The 20,489-nt window shown below is 35.4% G+C and overlaps 1 protein-coding gene and 1 pseudogene across 1 annotated transcript in view; both read left to right on the forward strand.

Annotated features, from left to right (window-relative positions):
* Window positions 1-20,489, forward strand: part of LOC127801387 (uncharacterized) — a 110,970-nt gene that overhangs the window by 49,514 nt on the left and 40,967 nt on the right. The window lies entirely within an intron of this gene.
* LOC127801386 (uncharacterized) lies at window positions 2,398-5,942 on the forward strand (annotated as a pseudogene).

A 20,489-nucleotide genomic window follows, 5' to 3' on the forward strand; every position in this document is an offset into this window, starting at 1 on the left:
ATGCTGAATGTATAGAAAATTTACATACGTACGAAGCTTCTACGATTTTTACTTATAACAAATATTGCAAATTTTTAGATCATAAAGAAAAACATAAACCATAATAATTCTTTATCAAGCATATCTACAGTATAGTATAATAGCCAAACAGAAACAAACGGACAAAATAAAGATCAAATGCATATTAAATTTGAAGTCCAGTAAAAAAATATATTTATAGTGTCATTCCATACAATTCCTTTCTGTTTTGGAAATTATATTAATTTATCATATTTTTCATTTTATGAGATCTTTTTATGAATTGTAATATTAAAAATAAATTAAAGAGTTCTGTAACATTTATCGCACTCTGAGAAGCCGTTTACAAACCAATCCTTATTTTCTACAATTTTTATGGTTGTTTTTATGAATACTGAATAATAGAAAATCATGAATTTATGCAATCGAGCTTTTGGGGGTATGAGAGGATTTTTCAGATTTTTTTTGCATCTAAAGGTTAAAAAAGAAATCAAGGAAAGATAAAGGCCGATTCCTTTGGGTAAAATAAAGGTCCTTGATAATGCAAATTGTTATAAATGGGTCGGTTTAATTTGTTACTCTTTCTTTTTTTTTGGGGGGGGGGTCAACATGTGCAGATGGAGCAGTTATAATAATTTCTATCATGTTCTTATGTCCTGTTTAGCCAATTACAATAATTCGTATTTAGGTTGGTAAACAATTGTCTTAGGATGCTTATTTGGGCTTTGAATTGTATTCCTAATTTTGGGAAATTAACAATTATATGGTTTGACATCAACAATTCAAAATCATCTCAGTGCTGTAACTGATAGCAACCGTAACAATAGACTAAGGGATACAAATGTCTGCACAGATTAAGGTTAGCATTTATTTTTATGATAAAATTATCCATATTATTATTTAATTTAATCTATTCAATTGTATAATTTTTTTTAAATGAATGTTTCCATGATTGTGTAATTATAATTGTTTGCTTCATTGTTTCCAGATGATGCAACCGAAGATGATTGTGAGCTTGATGGTATATGATTACTAGACTCATTTTACATATTAATATTGTTGATTACATGTTGCCACTTGAAAATATTTTTTAATTGTTTTAAATGTTTCTTTTGTGAGATAAGATACAGAGTGCGCTACAGGTGATCAAAACACAGGTATGTTGAACTTTTTAATTTATTTAATTGCATTGTGATTTGAACTAGGAATTTTACGTTTAAATCGATATATTTCATCATTAACTGTATTGTTGTGTATCAAGATGTGAGTTTTTAACAAGGCTCTATATTCATAATTATCCACATCCCCTCACAATAAATATATTAATCATTATTCCTAAATATGTTAGTCTTAGGAATATAGTGTTCATGATCTAATTTTAATGTTAAAAAAAGTGATTGTCCTTGGAATTCGATGCAGAATATTGGGATATTGGAGACCCAACACATAAATGTGAGTTCTGTGGTGCTATTTTTTGGTACGAGGAGAAGGTAGGATTCTATTACAACACTGCAAATCCAAAGTTCTCCCTATGTTGTATGCATGGAAAGATTAAACTGCCCGCGATGCAACGTCCTCCTAATGTGCTTACTGGTTTGTTATACGGGGACAACAGTAGAAGCAAACATTTTGTCGAAAATATAAGATCATACAATAATATGTTTTGCTTTACATCGATGGGAGGAAAAATCGACTCAAGTTTAAACAGAGGGGGCTCACCACCTGTATTCAGATTGCATGGACAAAACTACCATCTGATGGGTAGTCTTTTGCCGCCTGAAGGAGATGTGCCGAAGTTTGCTCAATTGTATATTTATGACACTGAAAATGAAGTGATGAACAAGATACGATCTGTGAGGTGATTATCTCTACTTTTGAGCTTTCAACATGTTTAGCATTTGTGAAGTTTTTTCAACTAATGGCATGTTCCTTTATTCTCTATTTGGTTATAATAGGAAAAATAGTGACATTAACACTCTTCATGCGAAAATTATCTCTGACTTGAAGTCGATGCTAGACCAAAGTAATGTGTTGGTTAAATCGTTCAGAATGGTTAGAGATAAAATGCATGAAGAAGACATTTATGATGTTAGGCTCAATTTAATTGGTAGAAGGGATCGCGATGTAAGGACATACAATATGCCGTCCACAAATGAAGTTGCGGCACTTATTGTAGGGGATTTCGATTCGGCTATTGGTGAAAGAGATATTTTAGTTGAAACTCAATCTGGAGAACTTAAGCGAATAAATGAGCTCAATGCTTGATACCTAGCTCTTCAATATCCATTGCTTTTGCCATACGGGGAAGATGGTTATAGGGAGGATATTCCATTAACAAATTCAAAATTAGTTACATCTGCTCGAAGGAAAAAAGTTAGTATGAGGGAGTACTTTGCCTATAGATTGCAAGAAAGAGACTGTGAATCACCACATATTTTATTCTCTAGGAGACTCTTCCAACAATTTGTGGTCGATGCTTACACGATGGTTGACTCTTCACGCTTAGCTTATTTACGAACTCATCAAAGAGAGTTGAGATCAGAAATGTATAGTGGCTTGACAGATGCAGTATTACGAGGAGAGATTGACCCTTCAACGCAGGGTAGACGTGTGGTTTTGCCATCTTCTTTCACTGGCGGTGCACGATACATGATACAGAACTATCAGGACGCAATGGCGATATGTAGGTGGGTTGGTTATCCAGACCTGTTTATTACATTTACATGTAATCCAAAGTGGCCAGAGATAGTTCGTTTCGTTGAGAGCAGAGGATTGAGACTAGATGATCGTCCGGACATAATTTGTCAAATTTTTAAGATCAAATTAGACCACTTGATTAAAGATCTTCGTCACAATAAGATTTTCGGTACAGTCAGAGCAGGTATTCTATTTAAGATAAACAAAAAATGTGATTATCATTTGCTATTCTTTATAGCCTAACATGCAATTATTTTTTCAATTCAGCTATGTACACAGTGGAATTCCAAAAGCGTGGACTGCCACATGCGCACATTTTGATATTTTTGTCTAAGGAAGACAAGTATCCAACCGGAACTGACATTGATCGCATAATATCAGCTAAGATTCCAAACAAAGATTTTGACCCAAGCTACTATTCAGCAGTTCGCGATTTCATGGTGCACGGCCCATGCGGCAATTTGAGAAGCAGTTCTCCTTGCATGTCTAACGGCCGATGTACAAAACATTTTCCAAAGAAGTTCGTAGAATCTACTAATGTTGATGATGATGGTTATCCAGTGTACCGAAGAAGAAATGACGGTAAAACTTTGTTGAAAAATGGTGTTGAGCTTGACAATAGATATGTTGTGCCCCATAATCGCTATCTGTTGTTGAAATATGGTGCTCATTTGAATGTAGAGTGGTGTAACCAATCCAGATCTGTCAAATATTTGTTCAAATATGTCAACAAAGGACATGATCGAGTTACTGCAGCTTTTTACAAAAGCAGCGAGGATGATGATGCAGGTAAAAATGTTGACGAAATAAATATGTACTATGATTGTAGGTACATTTCACCATGTGAGGCAGCCTGGAGAATTTTTGGGTTCGAGATCCAATACAAAGATCCTCCTGTTGAGCGTCTGAGTTTTCATCTTCCAAACCAACAAAATGTTATGTTTTCTGATTCTGATCCGATTGATCAAGTGGTAAATCGACCTTCTGTGAACTAGAGCATGTTCCTTGCATGGATGGATGCTAATAAAATATACCCTGAAGCAAGAGAACTAACTTATGCAGAATTTCCCAATAAGTTTGTTTGGAAGCAATCGGTCAGAGAATGGCACCCGAGGAAACGTGGATTCTCTATTGGACGTATATTCTATGTACTTCCGGGTTGTGGAGAAATGTATTACTTGAGAAGCCTCCTAAATATAGTTCATGGGCCAACAAGCTTCGACGAATTGAAATGTATTGGTGGTGTTCAATACAGTTCTTACAGAGATGCTTGCTACGCACTTGGATTGCTAAATGATGACAAAGAATATGTTGATGGTATCGTAGAGGCAAGTCACTGGGGATTTGCACATTGTTTGAGAAGTCTTTTTGCAACTTTGTTGTTGTCTGATTCTCTATCTCGACCCGAAATTGTGTGGGAAAAATGTTGGCAATACCTCTCTGATGATATACTTTACAACCGACGAAACATGTTGCAACATGAAGGTATTCAATTATATTTTAATATTTGTTGCTACATGTGTAATTTAGCATTTAATTGTATTATGACAACGTTTTCAATATTTTTTAATTGTGTCCACAATATGCAGAATTGGAATTGACTGAAGAAGAAATAAAAAGTTATACTCTTGTGGAGATAGAAAAGATACTGAGAAGCAGTGGAAAGAGTTTGCGAGATTTTCAATCAATGCCGTTCCCAGATGCAGAATATTTTTCCTGCTATCAAAATAGACTTATACAAGATGAATTACGATACAACAGAAATGATTTGTCCCAAAAGCACATTAAATTGGTGTCTAATCTATGACATTGTAATGAATGCAGTGAGGTTGAATAGAGGTGGTATGTTTTTTGTATACGGATATGGAGGAACTGGCAAGACCTTTGTGTGGAAAACTCTATCCGCAGCTCTAAGATCGAAGGGAAAAATCGTGTTGAATGTAGCATCAAGTGGAATAACATCTCTCCTTCTACCCGGTGGTAGGACTGCTCACTTCAGATTTGCAATTCCACTAAATTCGAATGAAGATTCAACCTGCAACATTAAACAGGGAAGTCCTCTTGCAGAGTTAATAATCAAAAGTAGTCTTATCATTTGGGACGAGGCTCCTATGATGAATAAATATTGTTTTGAGGCTTTGGATAAGAGCATGCGAGATATTCTAAGGTTCAGTAACCCAATGAGTTATGAATTACCATTTGAAGGGAAGGTAGTAGTTCTCGGAGGGGACTTTCGACAAATATTACCTGTGATTCCAAGAGGTAGTAGACAAGATATCGTGCTTGCAACCATCAATTCATCGTACCTATGGAGAAATTGTAAGGTATTGAGATTGACAAAAAACATGAGGCTCCAAAATGTTGAATCTGATGAAGACTTTATCAACTTAAAGTCTTTTTCTGAATGGATAGCAAGCATAGGGGATGGAATAATTGGCGGTCCGAATGATGGTAATGCGGTTATTGATATACCGGACGACCTGTTGTTGAATGCATTAGATGATCCTGTTGCCTCAATCGTGAACAGCACGTATCCAAACTTTACTTCTAATGTCAATGAAACTGAATATCTTCAAGGTAGAGCTATACTAGCACCGACTCTTGATGTTGTGGAGATTGTCAATGAGTACATGATTTCACTTAACGCAGCTGAGGCAAATACATACTTAAGTTCAGACACAACTTACAGATCAGATTGTAATGTTGATCTTTTACAAGATCTTCACACGCCTGAATTTTTAAATGCAATTAGGTGTTCTGGCGTGCCGAACCATGAATTGAAGCTAAAGGTTGGCACTCCGGTTATGCTGTTGAGAAACATAGATCATTCCGTGGGGTTATGCAATGGCACTAGGTTGGTTATCATAAGAACTGGAAACCATGTTCTTGAGGCAAAAATTATGACAGGCAGCAATGCTGGACATAAGGTTCTTATTCCAAGGATGACATTGACCCCATCTGACCCTAGGCTGCCTTTTAGACTACGAAGGAGGCAATTCCCTCTTATTGTGTCGTACGCAATGACAATCAACAAAAGTCAAGGTCAATCACTGTCTCATATTGGGTTGTACTTGAAAAAACCAGTTTTCAATCACGGACAATTATACGTAGCTGTTTCTAGAGTTACAAATCGCAAAGGATTGAAAATTTTGATTTGTGACAAAGATGGGAGCCAGACAAATTCAACGACAAATGTAGTTTTTAAAGAGGTTTTTCAAAATTTATAGTAGTTCTCTCGAGATGTATTAACTTTTTAAACAGATATATCACATTACTATATTCACTTCTTAAGTTTTTATTATTGTCGTATTTATTTACACATATAAAAATTATGATTGTCTATTTTAAATAAATTTAATACATATGAACTTCCGTGCATCGCACGGGTGATGAATTAGTATATATATATATGAGCATCCATGCACGTGTGGGCGTGAATGGCAGCTTCCATAAAGCTTTATGTTGCTGTAAGTAGGATTATTCAAATGTTAGAGTGATGGACTTTCTGCAAAAATGTTAGAAAACATGATCTGATCATACGCAGCAAAAAATAAAATCTGATTTTATTGGTATCACGTTTTTCAAATCTTACGGTTAAATCGAAGACACAAAAGCGAAAAGTTATCTTGAAACGAAATCTGATTTTGTAGTTGATAACCCGCCTGATCTATCCCACGTGTGAGATGCCGAGTTGGTCCACCCGAAACCTTCAAGACTTTAATAGACTTGAGAGAAAAAGGGACACGAAAATTTTCTCTAAAATTTTCGTTTTTGATCCAACGAATTGATTGATTGGATTCTGGGTTCAATGTTATATTTATAGACAAGAAACCCTAAAACCCTAAGTGCTAATTGGGCCGGACTTTAGGTGCTAGCAAAAAGCCCAATCCAAAATAATTAAATAAATAATCATATTACTTATTTAATTGTTCTTATTTCTTAAATAATTGCACTTATAATTTAGTAATTCCATAATTACTAAATTTACCCCCTTTTTCTTTTAAAATGATTTCTATTGGATGGGACTTTCTTGGTTCACAATTAAATTGGCAACGAGAATTAATCAATTATTAATTCTCATAAATCACAAGTGACATCTAGCAATATGTCATGATTACCCAATTTAATGTGAAGCGGGAATGTGAACCTTACACTACGGTGCCCTGCAATACAATCCCTCTATCATACTATATCCCGACGAGATATGAGATCACGGTCAGCAAGTCAAATCTCTCGATCTCGTCGTATGACCAAATCCAATAATCACACTTGACTAATATGACACAACCTCTACGGAATTCAAATTCCGTCGTCATATTACCTCGACCAAGGATTTATCGTCAAGTGACTACTAGATTGCATAGGATATCCTCCTCGTATATCTCGAGATGATAGATTCCATGTCTGATGCACACATACCTCGTGTGTCACTAAATTAGGCACATAGATACGTACGACTATCTCTGATTAGGACAGCCATATAATATCGCTGATATCCTAATCCACTAACACACAGATATCCATATCATCTCAGGTCTAAAGACTAATGCAAATCCGTAATTAATATTGAATCATTGATCCGTGAGATAAAACCCATGTGATTCAATATTAATAGTCCCGTTCAGTGAACTTGTTCCTATAACGAGCACCCACTCGTCTTCCTTCTATATCTTATACAGAGTGGTACGAGACCCATCAATCTTGTCTTTCGGTATCTTATACCGAACAAGGAGGAAGATGATGTGCCGGCCTTTGCGAGTTACTAATTATCCAAGTTAGGAACTCTATGGCCAGGAACATATTTATAGTATAACGTATTATGGATTATCCGTCTCGATTATTCTTAACAATTAAGAATGATACCCACTCCTTATTATGTTGAGTGTAGATTTTGATGATTGATGATCGGCATGTGTGAATGTGAATTTATATTTTATGTACTAACAAAGCATGAAGCCTTCATAAGGCTTACAAAGCTATTCTTTAGTGATTTCATGACACAGGTTATATATGGAAACTTCTTATACTTATATAGAGATTTCATTATATATGGAAACAAGTTTTTAGAGAGCTTTCTAGAAATTTGAGTATTTGAGCTATGAATGGAAAGTTCTTCTTAGAATGGAAAGTCTAGAAGATATATTGAATCCTTGTTCATATATGGAAAGTTCAAAAGATATATATGGAAGTTTTTGAGGAGATTGGAGTAGTCCACTATATGGAGTTGCCATATATGTAACTTGGCGACATGGCATTGTTAATGTGGCATTTTGTTGACATGGCAGCCACGTGGAGCACACTCATCAAGGTTACATCATCTCGTTGGTCTAAATATGGTAAGAGAATCATGGAGTAAATTTAAAGGTTCTTAGAAGCTTCTTTACTCAGTTAAATATGGAAGAATTTTTGAATTGCATTCAAATGGAGAAGTTAAAGATTCAGCCTTATTGTTCAACATTAATGGAGGAAATTAAGGTTTGAAAGTTAAACCTTGATTGATATTACTTTCCTTTATTGCTGATTCTCTCTCATTAAAAGGATATGGAGACTCAAATTATGGAATCAATTATCCTACTAATTATGGCTAATTGATATCTTCATTATGGGAGAATATTCAAAGGATATCTTGCATATATTCAGCTACACAAATTGATTCTCTTCTTGTTGTCAACATTTTTTAGTATGGAAACTTGATTAATTAAGGGCTTTTGAAGTTATAATTGATATCTTCATTATTGGACAAATTTGCTTCATTATTTGAGAATATTTGGAAGGATTTTACACCATTTGGAGGTTTAAATTCAAATTTCAAATTAGCTATGCTTGTTATGGAAGCTAAGGGGCCAATTGCACAATCAAAGGAGTTTGAAGATCAACTAGAAGTCAGAATTGATCATTTGTTATTTAATTTCAATTTTGCAAGAATTATGAAGGGTTTGGATGATATTTTTTAATCCTTGAAATCAGCCATGCATTATTGGAATTGATTTGCTCATTCAAGACTGATTGGAGATCTACAAAATTCAAAGGTCTTGAAGATCAATCAAGTTAGCTGATTATGGAAGGTAAATCAAAAATTCAAAATGAAGGGCTAAGATTGGCTTGAAGACTTGACACATGGAGGGCTGAGATTGATCAAGGAAAGCCTGCTCTAACACTATATAAAAGGATCTCTTGAAGGCTTTGGAACAACTTTTGGAAGCCCTATTATTCTCTACATCATTGGCCAAGATTTTCATTCTCTCTAAGTCTTTCTTTTCCTCTATCTTCTTGAGAGAAAACTAAGAGAGTTCTCTACACTTCATTGTATTATTTTTGAGAGAACCCTATTTCTCAATCTCTACTATCTTGTAAAGAGCGTACAAAATCCAAACTAGTAAGTGTGAGACTCCAGAAATAGTTTGGTGGTGGTGAAGCCAAGTGAAGGCTTCGGTGGTTGTAACAAAAGTTTCATATAGTGGATTTGGTTGAAAATCCTAAGGAAGGAAATCCTTAGGTAGTGGATGTAAGCCAGAAGGGCCGAACCACTATACATCGTTGTGTTCTTCTTCTCTTCACTCTTTACTTATTCTTGCTTGATTATACTTGTTTGTTTTTGGTATTATATTCTGTTTTGCTTTAATTGATCATTCTTTGTACTCATTCAATATTCCATTTGGTTTATTTAAAGTCTTGTTATTGTGTGCATTCAAATCACATGTTTTTACCAAGTTGTAATTTGAAGAGTATATTGGATCTAAGCACATACTAGCACAGCTGGCGGATATCATATTATCCATCTAGTATTTAAGTGCTCTCGTACTCTCAACTACAATTTTGGTTTATATTAAATTTGTTTTCTCATATATATACGTGCATAAGTTTTGCATTAAAGTTTTTAAAAGGTGTCAATTCACCCCCCCTCTTGACTAGGTTAGAACTCAACATATTATACTAAAGGATATTTATATGTTCAATTCAAATCATATTGCAAATTAAATTAAACATAAAACCTGCCATTAAATAAGGTTTTAAAGAATTACAAGATTAAGCTCTATTGTGTCACTAGAACTAGTCTTAAGGGCTTATATCTAACAAAAAATTCATGGCCGAGATTTGCGCAAATGGGAAGATTGTGGCAGCGTAAATTCTGTAAAAGGTATGGAGTGGATTTGGAGCAATTAATGTGTATTCGAATGGAGTAGCGGCTAAGGCAGGGAGGTCTATAAATTGGGATGCATTTGGCCGATTGAGAGTAGCAAGCAAGGGAGAGAAAGAGAGAGAGAGAGAGAGAGAGAGAGAGAAAGGGAGATTGAGAGGGAGCTGGGTGGCAGCCGAAGGCGGAGGCAGCTCGAGCAGGCGGAGGACGCGACAACAAGCGACGCAGAGAAGACCGATCACGGCGAGGGGCAATGCTGCTGGCCGGTGGCAGCCGGAGGAGGTCGCGGTGGCAGCTGGCAGTGGCGAAGGCAGGCGACGAGTGGCCGCGGTGAGGGCGCACAGTGGTTGTGCGGAAGAAGAAGAAGAAGAAGAAGAAGAGAAGAAGAAGAAAGAAAAGAAGAAAAGAAAAGAAAAGAAAAGGAAGAAAAGAAGAAAGATAAAGAAAAAAAAGAGAGGAAGAAGAAGCTAGTTCGTGGAAGCAGGGAAAAAGATGATGAATAGTGGAAGAAAAAAGAAAAGAAGAAAGAAAAGAAAAGAAAAGAAAAAGGAAGAAAATAAAAGAAATGGAGAAAAATAGAAAAAAAAAGAGAAAATTTTTAGAAAAATTATGAAAAATAGGAAATTATGTTTCGATGATATTTTAGAGATTTTGGGTGAGAAAATAGTTCGGGCACGCATTTCGAGAATATGGCACGCATATCGAGAAAGCCAAAGATGCTAAGTTAAGGTGAGTAAAATTTCTTAGAAAATTTCATAAATTCAAGAATATTATTTTATGAATTGTCGTAGTGAAATATTTGAGAAAATATTTTAGGAATATTTAGTCTGGATTTATTGAGGAAAAATAGGAAGAAATAGAGAAAGAAATTATAGAAAATGCTAGAAATTATGGAAAAATAGGATTTAATGTTTATTTAAATAATTATGGTGATTAGGATGCCTTGAGGAATAAGTTGAAGTGACTTGTCAAATTTTGAGGTTGGCACGCAAATCGAGGCGATGCATGAGGCAAGGCAAGGATATCGAGGTAGCCCGATAAACTCTAGAAGGTAAATGGTACTCCTCAATTAAAGTTAATTTTATGAAAAATGGTTGGGTTGTAAGTGATTTATTTTCCTCGAAAATATTTTCATCATATTGACATGCCCTGATATGTATCTATCACGTAGACTGCATACATGACATGACTATGAAATGCATAAATACACGTTGATATCATTGATCACTCGCATTTGAGGCCGTAGGGAGTATGAACTGGCACCGCTACTTTACCAAGGGTACACCCATACACCTCAATTTCGAAAGAAGGCTGCCGCAAAAATGGTAGGTAGCATGAGGGGTGCAGTTGACACCTACGAGGTAAGACATTGCATACACACATGATATAACATTATGTACCCTTACTTAGATGATTCATCATCTAACTTGGGTTTTGCCCCTGAAATATTCAAACGTTACAGATGGAGATTGTAACAGATTCGAGGATAAATGAGGCCTGATAAGTCACTTAGCAGAGTATATGAAGAATGAAATGTATGTTATGTAGCCCATGTATTTAAAGTTCTGCTACTTTAAATTTTGAACATTTTGAGCAATGTTGAAGATGTAAGAATTTATTTATGATTAATGTTAAGATATCAGGTTTTGATCTTTGCTTCCGCATTTGATGTGTATAATGATTCTCTTTCGAGATCAATGTATGAGAATTCTGGGATAGATTCAAGGTATGATGTGATTTAGAATTAAGTTTGAAAGAAAAAATTTATTGTCTCAGAATTATCCCAAATTTATAACTCGCCCAGGAAAGCGAGGCGTTACAGGCTGCATCTTCAGATTATATATGCACATCAATAAACTTGAAGGAATCTTCAGCCACTTCCAAGATTTACATTTAGACCCCCACACTTCCATAAGTTCTCACATGCACCACTTATAAAATTAACTCTTATACCCTTATATTTCCAATAATTAGTTATCCACTTCCCGAATACAAAATAATTTAATATCTTCTTTTAATACAAATTAAATTATTATTTCCACCAAATATTGACAATAATCACCGTAAAACACAAATTAAATTAATATTTCTTTTAAACCTACAAATATTTAATAATCACCTTAATTACAATAATTAATAATGATTAACCACTCTAATTTAAATTGCTAAATATTTCTTATTCTCGATTAAATTAATAGCTATTAATTATTCCCGAATTATTGGGATGTTACACTTTACTTCAATATGGAACCGAAAAATGGCTAAATCAGATTACTCTGAAGCTTCTCCATGCCAACAAATCTTCAGGTATTGGTAAAGGAAAACAAACAAATGCCACTTTAACTATCAGCAATCTCCTCATTTAAATTAGTACCATAGCTTTTGATCTTGAAAAATAAGAAAAAGATCGAAATGCATAAATTGAATTAACATGAGTCTTTAAGTTTTACAGATGCCCTTAAGTTATGTCTGGGACCAGGATTTGTGGGAGGAAAAGACAAGGAAAATAAATGTTCTTATGAACTTGAAAAAATGCATGTGTATATATTTTATTATTTTTATTTTTGTTTTCCTTTCTGTAAAAAAAAAAATCCTAGTTTTGAACATTGAAGCAAGAGCTTTTAGGGCACGAAAAGAAAACTCGAGAAGAAGAAAGAAACCTTGCTGAAATTCTTACTGAATGAAAAATGAAAACTAATACAAGATAGAAGGTATAGCTGAGTATTTATACTCAACTATCCTTGATAACAGATAGTTGTTGCAATCTGCAACAACTAGTTAACAAATAACTGCCTAAACAACAACCTAACTAAACAATCATCACTTATAACAATACCACCCCTGCACTCCATATCTCACAAAAGAGGTTCTTGATGTTCTAGTTGCAGGTTTACTTGTTCACTTACCACATGCTATTAATTCTATTTCAACATCTTAGCAATGGCAGGACATCCTTCTGCTCACTTATTTAGTTTGAGATCTCTTTGGCACTTTTGCTCTCTATTTTATCTTCCTCTAATATATTGATGATTTTAATCAATGGAGAGAAGCTAATTGTAGCCAATGTTGGTGATTCCTGAGCAATCTTATGCAGAAATGGTACAACAAAAGCAATACAAATAACTGTTGATCATGAGCCACAAAAAGAGAGGGAGATGGTTGAGAGGAGAGGAGGATTTTTCATACAGATGCCAAGTACATTTAAAAGACTTGCTTATTCTATATATTCATCTTGTATATGGAAATTGGATGTTATTTTGTATATATGTGTGCTGTTCGATCTAGTAACTATTGATCCAAGGGATGCCAGATTCTAGAATATAAGTTGACGTCATCCTGACAAAGATAGGATGCTTTATTTCAATTCACAGGACCAGTAATTTAACTTGAGGTCATCCTGACAAAGGTGGAATGTTGGATTTTTAAGTCACAATAACATTAATCTTCTTTCTTATGGCTCCAAGCTTCAGATGGTTCTAATAATTGATTGTCTTGCCAAAAAATGAATAAAAATGTGTGATCACATATTTTTTTCTGAGAAGTATCACTATTACAATATCATTCAAACCCTCTCCATTTCTTTCTCTCTTCCAGTGTTTTGGAATTCTTAAGGTTGAAAATAAAAGCATAGTGTGTAGATGGATGAGCATTCTACGTACCTATCATCATATATGTTTTCTGTTTTCCCAAACTATTAGGTATCTACTTTTGTTCTTTACTGACATACAAATGCATACTTGGCTTAAGTGATGTCACATGTTGATGGAAAACTTGCAATGACAGGGGGGCATTCGGTGATGAAAGTCTGAAGGAGCACATTACTGCAGAACCAGATATAGTGATTGAGATGATAGATGCAGATACTGAATTTATAATATTGGCAAGTGATGATGTATGGAAGGTAAGGTTGGCTTGGGTTTGAAGTTATGTCAATTGAGGCTTCTACAATCTGCTTATCAATGCAATCCCATCACATTCTTTTATCTTGTATTGATTCTACCTTATTGTTTTGGTAATCTGCTAGCTAGTAGCTATAGTCATGCTCTGATATAATAAGAGGAAACAAGAGCTTTTTTCTCCTTTGGTTTTGTCTCATTTTACATGAGCCATTTGAGTAATGACCACTGAAACAGTGATTCCTTCCAAATTAATGCATATTAGGTAGAAGATTTTATTGAAGGTGAAATTGTTGTAGTGGGGGTCACCTCATGATGGACCAACACCATGTACAATGACTTGATGTGCTCTTTTAGTTAGCTTAAAAATGAACAACATTTGTAATTTTCTAGAAATTCAAAAGAAACTCAAAAAAATTGGAAGCATGTAGAAATATTGTCTTGGTTCTGATTTTTGAACTTAAGTTAGCTATTTTGTTTTTTCTTACTTAGGGGAATGAAGTTGGCAGTAAGCACATTTATTCTGCCTCCCTCCCTACGTGGCGGAGTGTTTGACTTCAGCTCTTCTTCTATCAGTTTTATTATCCATGTCTTTTTCTATTGAACAACTTAGATCTTTCTTAATAGATCTAAGTTATTGTTTCAACTAAAAGGCTCTAGCAACTATTTGTCTAGAATAAAGACTTTCAAGAGTAGTCCATACCTCAGCTGCCGATTCACATTGAATTACCTGACCAAGAACCTCCTTGTTGATAGTCAAAAATAGCCATTATAGCAAGAGCTAGTCAGATCTGATCCAATTTAAGTATTCAGGATTGACAATAGGCTCATCATTGTCAGAGGAGATGTATTTTGACGGAAGATCTGTCTTATTAATAAAAGACAACAGATCAAATGCTCTAATTGTGATTAGAACTTGCGCCTTCCAATACAAATAATTGTTCGAATCTAGTTTTGTAGGAGCAAAACTAAGATTCTTAGTGACTGGTGAAAAATCAGACAAAGACGCAGATGATAATGAAGAAGAAGACCAGGTTGAATCATGAGAAGCCATGGACATTAGTCGCTAGGGCTCTGATACCATGAAACGAAAGATAAATTCGAACAGGAAAACAAAGAAGGAAAGGAATTCTAAGACTTTGATTAAAATGATTTCAACCTCTCTACAAAACAGAAATGGAGCTTGATTATATACTAACTCTAGCCGCTCCTCACACAGCTAATACAACAACACTTGAGATACAATCAGCTACAGCTATAAGCATAACAAAATAATACAACCAACGAATAACCAACACAATACACAAAGTGAAATATGATAACAGTTACTCTAAGTCAACATTCTTTTCTACAGATGAAAGTCTGAAGGAGCACATTACTGCAGAACCAAATATAGTGATTGAGATGATAGATGCAGATATTGAATTTATAATATTGGCAAGTGATGATGTATGGAAGGTAAGGTTGGCTTGGGTTTGAAGTTATGTCAATTAGGGCTTCTACAATCTGCTTATCAATGCAATGTCATCACATTCTTTTATCTTGTATTGATTCTACCTTATTGTTTTGGTAATCTGTTAGCTAGTAGCTATAGTCGTGCTCTTATATAATAAGAGAAAACAAGATCTTTTTTCTCCTTTGGTTTTGTCTCATTTTACATGAACCATTTGAGTAATGACCACTGAAACAGTGATTCCTTCCAAATTAATGCATATTAGGTAGAAGATTTTATTGAAGGTGAAATTGTTGTAGTGGGGGTCACCTCATGATGGACCGGCACCATGTACAATGACTTGATGTGCTATTTTAATTAGCTTAAAAATGAACAATATTTGTAATTTTTTAGAAATTCAAGAGAAACTCAAAAAAATTGGAAGCATGTAGAAATGTTGTCTTGGATCTGATTTTTGAACTTAAGTTAGCTGTTTTGTTTTTTCTTACTTAGGGGAATGAAGTTGGCAGTAAGCACATTTATTCTCCCTCCTTCCTTACGTGGTGAAGTGGGGGAGTGTTTGACTTCAGCTCTTCTTTTATCAGTTTTATTATCCATATCTTTTTCTATTGAACAAAAAGAAAAGAAAACCTCCCTGTTCCTTTGACTGAAAATATACATGACAGTTTAAATGAGAGGCTTCAACATAAACAAGCTAAGATTATCATGTTCCCTCGTCTTTTCTTTTTAACTGATTTTGGTGGAGCTAACAATAGAGATGCTTGAACTTGCCTTGTTATAGTTATGCCTACCAATTGGCTAGATAACTGAGGTCTGGTTGTACTCTGAGAAATGGAGCATGACTTGTCAAGCCTGAGCTCAGCTCGTTCTGTGACTGGCTCCATTTTCCTAGCTCAGCTTGCCTTTTTATGTGGCTTAAGGCTGAATTCTGGCTTTTGTCTGTCTAATTAATGGGTGGTCTGATGGATGGGTCCTAATTAATCATATGAAATTATATGATTAATCATGTTGATTATGTCATGCTTTTATTATCATGACTCAATCCTTCTCTAATCAAACTTCATTTGATTAAAGGGAAGTCAGAGTATAAAGTAAGTAATGGGTGGAGTGTGGAAAGCATGATAAAATTGTTAAAGCAATTAAAGAGGCGGAGGTTAGAGGAAGAGTTAATTTTACAAGAAATGTCAATTTTTTGTTCTTTGAATCATATATTTTACTTTCTGATGTACATGTATTGTGTCTTTGGTTTTGTATCATCATCCAACCTTTCTCACAGTCCAAATCATGTTAACTCCCAATCTATTTTTTGTTGTTCTCCTCAATGGCCCTAATGGTACTAGGTCTTGAGGTACAATGACCTTAATTTACAATTGTTCTGCAATTAGCCATTTATTGCTACTGAAGAATGGAAGTTCTCAGAAGAGCCTTTCTCTTTACAACCTGCTTCTGATGGCAGAATACACAGTTTTGGAGTAGCCAAATACACTACACCCACTTAAAACTGAAAAATTAATGCAAGTGTCTAAAATCTACTAGTCTGATTCGATTGTATGAGCAGACACGTTGTTTGACTTGCAATTATGGTATAGGGCTTTATAACAATCCACCCTCCCATGACGTGTCACTATTCTGTGATTTTTTTTTTATAATATATTCTCTCTTCTCATAATACCGTGTCTCAAATCCACGAGTACCATATTTAAAAATCCCTAACATATATATATATATATATTTATCATTCTAAATAATAAGCTAAGGAATGGTAAACTAAACACTTGCGGAAGTAGAATCGAAACCTAACGAAATATTGTAATTGGAAAGGAAATAAATCCATACAAGATCGTTCAATAACCACAATATTACAATATTTGGAAAACAAATTTAACATAAAATAGCTGGAACATGCCACCTATCATGATTCTCACAATTTGTCTTAGCACAGGTGTATGACTTATTACACGACTACTAACATAATCATATCTCAGCAATCTCTTTTCCATTTCTCCTGCTTGACTCACCTGGAAAGTTGCATTTCCCAGGGACAAAATTTGAATTAGAAGATGAAACTTCTAAATAAGGGTTTAAAATAGTTTTCAAGAATTTATGATGCATGAGCATAAAAATCAATCAACTGCCTAGAGTAGCTTTGATAGCATTCTCACCCTAACACGGAAACTAAGGTAGTCATCTCGGCAAACACACAAAGCATGGGATGCCCCTATGGTCATTCTAGCAATCACCCTTGGGGAAATGCAGATCAAACTACTAGGGCAACATCCCACCCCATCGTGTTAAACATGAATGACACAAATATAATATTGATATGCCAATAAAATCATATCCAATGCAATAACACACTGATCGAGGCAATATAGGATGAGTATGCATGTGTATAACAAGATGTACGTAAATCACATAAACTTGGCGAATCCCTTGCAATTGCATGCTCATTTAAGCAAATTATACCACGTATAAAATTTTTGGACAAATCACTCACCTTAATTTAGCTTCTTAGGATTTCTCGGTACGCATGCTCTAACCTCTAAACCTGTGCCCTGGAAAATTTCCTAGCCAAAATTTTTGAAAAATTACTAAAACTTAATTTCCTATTTTTTTAGAATTTTTTCCCAATTTTTCTCTATTTTGTTTTCCTTTTTTTTCCCTATTTTTCTATTTCTTTACCTTCTCATGCACCCGCAGCCACTAGCCTAACGTGTGCACCTCACATGACCGATTTGCCGATCGTCTTCTCCGATGATCCTCTCACCACCAGTGACCTAGTCTTGGCTTGTTTCTTTGATTTTTCTCCCTCTCCTGGCTTGATTTTTCCTCCTAAACACAATGGTATCCCTATTGCATGGTGCCTCTAGCTAGAACGCCCTCAATTTAGCCATTAAAGCTCGGTTGTGATGACTTTTCCACTTTTTGACAATGCTCAAAACCACCTCAAATCGACACAAAACTCGACCAAACTTTCCAGAAATGATCCTTATCACCTCAAGAACAAAAACCCTTTATCAAATCCTCACAATTTCTCTGAAAAATCTCGAATTTTGCCACTAAAATTTGATAAAACCCCTCGGCCCATTTTCTACTATTTATAGCTTCTCTGATTGTGTCTCTAGCCAACCATGGCCTCGCCTTGCACTGCAAGGTTTATGCCTAGGCCATGATGGCCCAAGGGAACCTCAAATGGCTGGGATTCGACCTCTCCACCGGCGGCCAATGCGGTTCTTAACTGCATTGCAGGTTTCACACCTACTTTGCAGTTCAGCTATCCTACTTTTAATTTCTTACATTTTGGCCCTTTTTCCTCAAGTCCTCAAGTTCCCAAAATTTGTGTTTAATCCCCACAACTTTGAGAAATTACATTTTAGCCTGAAAAATTTGGAAAATAATAATTTATGTTATATTTTATATATTATAAAAATGATAGTTTATAATAGTCTTCTTGAAACACTAATTTTGCTTCCAGTTGCCTGTGTATTGAAGAGGAAAGAACGAAGAAGACCCATAGACCGCGTTCGCTGCCTTTTGCCACCTCTCACTACCTGAGCCTCTCGTCGCCAACTTGAGAGAAGAAAGCGACTGCCTCTTTGAAGCCTCTCGCTGTCTCTCTGTCACTCTCGCTCAAAATGGTTGGGAAAATCTTCGAGGATCTCTTCTGCTCTCGATCCCAATTTGTTCAAATTTACATGTAAGAAGAAGAAGACTCCACTCGCTCTGCCAGTTCTTTTCGAGTAACAACAACAATAAGAAGAAGAAGACCACTCAGAAGACCCTAGGCATTGCCTTGGGGTTCCGATTCTCGTAGATTTCGGAAGGTCCTCCCCCCTCTCTCTTTGTACTTTGATTGCAACAATGGAAAATTTCTCTGTACTTCGATTGTAACAATGCTCCTCATCACCTTCATTATCCAACGGTATGGAACCAGCATCAAGCTTCGACCTATAAGAACTAGGGTTTGGCGATTCGATCATGGGGTCTTTTACACGAGAGAATTGGCATCCGATACAGAAGTTCAACCCTATAAAAATCACTATTTTTGCTGCTAAAATGGCTTCTTGTGCTAACGCGTTCGCTGTGTCTACAGAGATGGAGAAGTTCTTGTGTGACTGATTGTTGGACCAGAACCAGCCCATATCGGAGCGCTTCAGAGCCTTCTTCTCTCTTTGCAATCTTCGTGGTCCTCTCCCTTGCAATGCCCTTATTGCCGGTTCTCTCTCTCTCTCTCTCTTCTTAGGGTTTGAGGAATTTTCTTTAACAAACCAGACTATGGTGACTTATCATTTCTCTATAAACTATATTGGCACCGAAAAATTGAGATGAATTTCTTGCTAAAGATTGTAAGTTTGCTAAGTTTGACTTTTCTACTGGGTACGGAGGTGGTGTATTAGAATTACATCTTAAGAGTTCAAATTTTGTTGTAGTATTAGAATTGACTCGTAATCTGATCCAACAACATGTCTTGGTTTCGATTGAATGTGCATGCCCCTGATCAAGTTCAGGTTTCTCCGTTGTTCTTAGTATAGAGGTGTTGCCAAAAAATCTAAAAATTCCCTTTTATGTCGAATCTTAATAGGAACATTTCTTGAACGTCTATAATTTTTATTGTTGGTATTTTATCTAGGTCCTTTAGTGGTGGATTTCCAATAGTGAAACCTTCATGGCTGATGGATTCAATTGCTGCAAATAAACTATTAAGCTATATGCAGGGGCGGATCCAGGAATTTAGGTTAGGGGGGGCTGAAATTTAAAAAATTAATGTAATAAAATTTTTATGTAATCAAAAAGTCAGTACAACATTAAACTTGTGCTCGACGAGGTTTTAAAACAAAAAATTCATTAAACTTATGTTAAATTGATTTTGCTCACTATGAATTGAAATATTTTTACTAGTGTGATCATATAGGTGCTCTTCTCTTGGGTTCTTTTATGAACTAACCGACTTATCAAGGCTTGATCAACCTTGTGGCGTCTTCAACATTCGGGGTCCTTGTTCTTTCGTGTCCAAGGGTTTCATGTGGATCATCCAAATCTGTGTTTAGCGTTCTTGGGGTGCGTATTTCTTGCATTGGTTGTGGGTTCATAGGATCAAATCCTTTTGGGTTCGCACCATCTTGGTATCAGAGCTTCGGCCTAAACTCATGTTATATCTTTGTGTCTTTTAGCCTCATTTTCGTATTCCCTTGTTCCTTGTGTTTGTTCATGTTCTTTTAATTCTGGACGTAACTCTCTTTGTGTCTGTTCATCTTCTCTTTGAATCTGGACGTCACTTTCTTTGTGC

This window comes from Diospyros lotus, chromosome 5 (genome assembly GCF_014633365.1).
Source record: "Diospyros lotus cultivar Yz01 chromosome 5, ASM1463336v1, whole genome shotgun sequence".
Lineage (NCBI taxonomy): Eukaryota > Viridiplantae > Streptophyta > Magnoliopsida > Ericales > Ebenaceae > Diospyros > Diospyros lotus.